This window comes from Bos taurus, chromosome 12, assembly GCF_002263795.3.
Source record: "Bos taurus isolate L1 Dominette 01449 registration number 42190680 breed Hereford chromosome 12, ARS-UCD2.0, whole genome shotgun sequence".
Lineage (NCBI taxonomy): Eukaryota > Metazoa > Chordata > Mammalia > Artiodactyla > Bovidae > Bos > Bos taurus.
The window spans coordinates 2,898,549-2,904,548 of record NC_037339.1 but is presented as its reverse complement, the minus strand read 5'-3'; positions in this window follow the sequence as shown (position 1 = coordinate 2,904,548).

Here is a 6,000-nt window from a genome sequence, read left to right as displayed (position 1 = left end):
TACTTCCATCTCAAGTGGTCTATTTTGGCAATAACAAGGCTCATGTAGCAAGGGTTTGAAAAGCCTACTTCTCGATCCCAACAGGGGTTGCGGACCACGTCTGCAGTGCAGACAGCCCTCCACCTACTCTTAGCTTTTATGCATTCCCCAGTTCCCTCTCTAAAATGGCACCAGTTTTCAAGGCCTTTCAGCACGACGCGGCCCAATGTAGTAAGGCACAACCAGGCGTCGTGGCCTGTTCTCAAATGCTCTATCATGAAGGCAGTCAGCTACATAATTGGTGTTGACTTCATAGCCAGTGGGCAGGGACAGTTATCAGAAGTCCATTGAACAAATGGATGGGATGTTTCAAACTTATGAGCATCAAACTTCTCCAAAAATAACAAGAAGTGACAGCTGAAGTCATGCTTAACAGAATTGGTTTTAAAATGTGAAATGGGTTTTAGAAGCAGCCCTGCCTTCACATTGGGTGTGAATGAGGCTTAGTGTGAAATATCACAGGAGGGGAAATCCCTGTCAAGGCCAAGACTCCTGCTTTGTTCCTGCGGTTGACAAGTAGACATCTCTAGATGACACTTGAAAGGACGACAGCATGTGGGCAGCAGATGGGTGGGTGGCCGAGGCTGTGTGAAACTGCTCCAAGAAAGCCTTCCTGCCAACCTCTCCTTGTAACAGTTCCAGACCTGTTGCTTCTCTGGTAATTTGTTCATCAGAAGTCAGCAACAGAAATTGTGCCTTCACCTTCCTTGGACTGCTGGTTGGTTGTCTGGTTCTCTCACCCTTCCACTCAACTCATGGTTTTCTTAGAATTCTCCAACAATCGAGTCAGCAAGCATGCTCTGTGAAAGGGCAGGTGGCGAATATGTTAAAAGTTAGCAGGGCGTACAGTGTCTATCCTGGAGAAGGAAATGGCAACCCACTCCAGTATTCTTACCTGGAAAATTCCATGGGCAAAAAGAGCCTGGTGGGCTACAGTTCATGGGGTTGCAAAGAATAGGACACGACTTGGCAACTGAGCACCCACAGTCTCTATCACAGCTACTTACTCAGCCCTTGTAGCAGGAAGCCAGTTACAACACAGACTAGACACAAATGAGTGAGTGTGGTCGGTTTACAATAAAACTTTATTTACAAAAATAATTTGGAATGGGAAGTTTAAGGAGGAGGGGATATGTGTATACATGTAGCTGACTCACACTGCTCTAGAGCAGAGACTAGCACAGCATTGTAAGCAATTATATTCCAATAAAAAAAGATTGAGGGGGCCAGATTTAGCCCCCAGCCATAGTTTGCAGACCACCTTCTCTAAAACACTGTTATCATAAACAAAACTGACCCTGGGAAATACCGTGAGTTTTCTGTTTCTCACCCACATTTCGGTAACCTGTGATAGATTGTTAAGAGTTAATTCCTGTGCCCCCCATCTGTTCAGGCCTCCCACTAGCCTTGTTTCTGAGCAGTCTCCTGCCATATTGACTGTTACAAGTTGAATTGTGTCTTTTCCAAACCTCAGTACCTAGAATGTAATCATATTGGGAGATCAGGCCTCTAGAGGTGACTGAGTTAAAATGATTATGTTAAGGTGGTGCCCTGATCCAAACTGATTGGTTTCCTTTTCTGAAGAAAGGACCCCAGGGGAGCACAGGCAGAGAAAAGACCAAGCGAAGAGGCCACCTGCAAGCCAAGGAGAGAGGCCTCAGAAGAGACCAAGCCTGCCAGCACCTTGACCTTGAAGGTGCAGGTTCCCAAACTGTGAGAACACACATTTCTGTCTTGAAAGCACCCAGTCTGTGGTGCTTTGTGGAGGCAGCCTGAGCAGACTAATATGCTGACTCTGGGCCAAGCATGTGACTCCCTCAGGCCAGTGAGACAGGAAAAATACAACATAAGCAGAGCCTGGAAAAGTGGCTCTTGCTGCTCTCAAGACCTCTGCCAGTGACCCTCTGAGCAAGTCTGTGTTAATCTGCTGGATGGTCAGAAACACATGGCCAGTCCCGTCATCACCCCAGCAAGCAAGTCAACCCCAGAGGCAGCCACCTCACTGACCAGCAACTACCCAGCAGTGCAGGAGGATGCAGCTGACCTGAGCAGGAGGACCAAGGAGCTGACCATGCTAACCACTGACCCACAGGCAACGGCTGGTGTTTGCAGCCACTAGGCTTGGGGGTAGTTTGTTACACAGACTAGATACCTGCTCTGTCATTAGCACCTTCCATTCTTCTCTACCCCAGCACTCAGACTGACCCCCCTGCTTCTGGCTCACCTGGACTGCTGCAAAGTTGCACTTCCCTCTCCCTCCACAAGCCCCAGTGGTTCAGTCCATGCTCATCCAGCCAGGACCCAGCTCTCTACTCACTGGCTGTATTCATTTCCTATTGCTGTGATGACAAAAACAAATGACCACACACTTAGAAGCTCACAGCCACACACTTTTATTATCTCACAGTTGTGTGGGTCAGAAGCTTGACATGGGGCTCCAGATTCAATCGAGGTGTCAGCAGAGCTGTGCTCATTTATTGGCGCCTCCAGGGGAGACTGTTTTCCAGCTCATTCAGACTGTTGGCAGAATTCAGTTCCTCACTGCTATAGGAATGACATCCTTGTGGCCTTGCTGACTGTCAGCTAAGGGCCATTCCCAGCTTCTAGAGGCCACCCACATGTCTTAGCTCCTGGCTCCCTTCCTCCATCGTCAAAGCCAGCAAGATGGGTTGAATCCCTCTCAGAGTTAGACTCCACCCTGCATTTTCATCCATCACATTTCTCTGGAAAATTTCCCACTGGAAATTTTTTCCCAGCTGAAATTTCCCCAGCTGGAAAATTTCCACTCTTTAATGTCCATGGGATGAGATTGGATCCACCCTGATAATCCGAGAAGGACATGGCAACCCACTTCAGTATTCTTGCCTGGAGAATCCCATGGATGGAGGAGGATGGCAGGCTACAGTCCATAGAGTGGCAGTCAGACATGACTGAAGTGATTTAGCACATGTGCACCCAGATCATCCAGGATAATCTCCCATCTCCATAATTTTTATTGCATCTGCAATCACATTTTTATTACATCTGCAATCAATCACATCTGATTGTCCTAATCAAGATGGAGGAGTAGAAGGACATGTGCTCATCTTCTCCTGTGAGAACTCCAAAATTACAATTGGCTGCTGAACAACCATCGACAGGAGAATGTTGGATCCCACCAAAAAAAAAAAAAGATACCCCACATACAAGGGTAAAGGAGAATCCCCAGCAAGATGGTAGGAGGGTTGAAATCGCATTTAGAATCAAACCCCATACCTGCCAGAGATGCTCAGAAGGCTCAAACAAAACCTTGTGCACACCAGGAGACCCCAAAGACTGAGCAAGGCCTGCCTTTGAGTGTTTGAGTGTCTCCTGTGGAGGTAAGGGTCAGCAGTGACTTGCGCAGGGGCAGGGACACTGGGTGCAGCAGTCATGGGTATGGCATAAGCCTTCTTGGAGGAGGTCATCATTAACCCACCATAGAGCCGCCAGAACTTACACAAGCCAGTGGAAACAGACTCTTGGAGGGCACAAACAGCCTTGTGTGCACCAGAACCCAGGAGTAAGGAGCAGTGACCCCACAAGAGACTGACCCAGACTTGCCCGTGTGTGTCCAGGAGTCTCCAGTGGAGTTGTGGGTCAGCAGTGGCCTGATGCAGGGTTGGGGGCATTGAGTCAGCAGTGCATGCACAGGACTTTAGAAAGTGAAAGTGAAGTCACTCAGTTGTGTCCGACTCTTTGCAACCGTATGGACTGTAGCCTACCAGGCTCCTCAGTCCATGGAATTTTCCAGGCAAGAGTACTGGAGTGGGTTGCCATTTCCTTCTCCAGGGGATCTTCCCAACCCAGGGATCAAACCCAGGTCTCCTGCACTGCAGGCAGACGCTTTACCATCTGTGCCACCAGGGAAGCCCCAGGACTTTGGAAGAAGGACTTGATCATCTTCATTACCTCCACCATAGTTTGGTCTCAGGTCAAACAACGGGAGGGAACACAGCCCGGCCCATTAACAGAAAATTGGATTAAAGATTTACTGAGCATGACCCTGCCCATCAGAACAAGACCTAATTTCCCCCACAGTCAGTCTCTCCCATCAGGAAGCTTCCATAAGCCTCTTATACCTATCTCTCAGTGTGCAGACAGAATGAAAACCACAATCACAGAAAACTAGTCAAACTGATCCCATGGACCACAGCTTGTCTAACAATGAAACTATGAGCCGTGCCAGGTAGGGCCAACCAAGACGAATGGGTCATGGTGGAGAGTTCTGACAAAATGTGGTCCGCTGAAGAAGGGAATGGCAAACCACTTCAGGATTCTTGCCTTGAGAACCCCATGAACAGTATGAAAAGGCAAAAAGATATGACACTGAAAGATGAACTCCCCTGGTTGGTAGGTGCCCAGTTTGCTACTGGACATCAGTGGAGAAATAACTCCAGAAAGAATGTAGAGACAGAACCAAAGCAAAAACAACTCCTAGTTGTGGATATGACTGGTGATGGAAGTAAAGTCTGATGCTGTACAGAACAATATTGCACAGGAACCTGGAATGTTAGGTCCATGAATCAAGGTAAGCTGGAAGTAATCAAACAGGAGATGGCAAGAGTGAACATCAACATTTTATGAATCAGTGAACTAAAATGAATTGGAATGGATGAATTTAACTCAGATGACCCTTATATTTACTACCGCAGGCAAGAATACCTTAGAAGAAATGGAATAGCCCTTATAGTCAACAGAAGAGTCCAAAATGCAGTACTTGGGTACTGTCTCAAGAATGACAGAATGATCTCTGTTCCTTTCCAAGGCAAACCATTCAATATCACAGTAACCCAAGTCTATGCCCCAACTAGTAATGCTGAAGAAGCTGAAGTTGAATGGTTCTATGAAGACCTACAAGACCTTCTAGAACTAACACCAAAAAAAAAAGAAGAAGAAGAAGAAGAAGATGTCCTTTTCATTATAGGGGACTGGAATGCAAAAGTAGGAAGTCAAGAAATACCTGGTGTAATAGGCAAATTTGGCCTTGGAGTAGAAAATGAAGCAGGGAAGGTGTTAACAGAGTTTTGCCAAGAGGAAAACTGGCATAGCAAATACCCTCTTCCAACAACACAAGAGAAGACTCTACACATGGACGTCACCAGATGGTCAACACTGAAATCAGATTGATTATATTCTTTGCAACTGAAGATGGAGAAGCTCTATACAGTTAACAAAAACAAGACCTAAAGCTGACTGTGGCTCAGATCATAGACTCCTTAGTGCAAAATTCAGACTTAAATTGAAGAAAGTAGGGAAGACCACTAGAGCATTCTGGTACGATCTAAATTAAATTCCTTATGATTATACAATGGAAATGACAAATAGATTCAAGGGATTAGATCTGATAGAGCACCAGAAGAACTATAGATGGGGATCTGTGACATTGTAGAGGAGGCAGTTATCAAGACCAACCCCAGGGAAAGGAAATGAAAAAAGGCAATATGGTTGTCTGAGAAGGCCTTACAAATAGCTGAGAAAAGAAGAGAGGCTAAAGGCATAGGAGAAAAGGAAAGATATACCCATTTGAATGCAGAGTTCCAAAGAATAGCAAGGAGAGATAAGAAAGATTTCCTCGGTGATCAATGCAAAGAAATAGAGGAAAACAATAGACTGGGAAACTCTAGAGACCTCTTCAAGAAAATTAGAGATACCAAGGGAACATTTCATGCAAAGATGGGCACAAAAAAGACAGAAGTGGTATGGACCTAATAGAAGCAGAAGATATTAAGAAGAGGTGGTACAATTAATGACCCAGGTAGTTTCACTCACCTATAAGCCATGCTGGAATGAAACATGCTAGAATGCGAAGTCAAGTGGGTCTTAGGAAGCATTACTACAAACAAAGCTAATGGAGGTGATGGAATTCCAGTTGAGCCATTTCAAATCCTAAAAGTCTATGCTGTTAAAGTGCTGCACTCAATATGGCAGCAAATTTGGAAA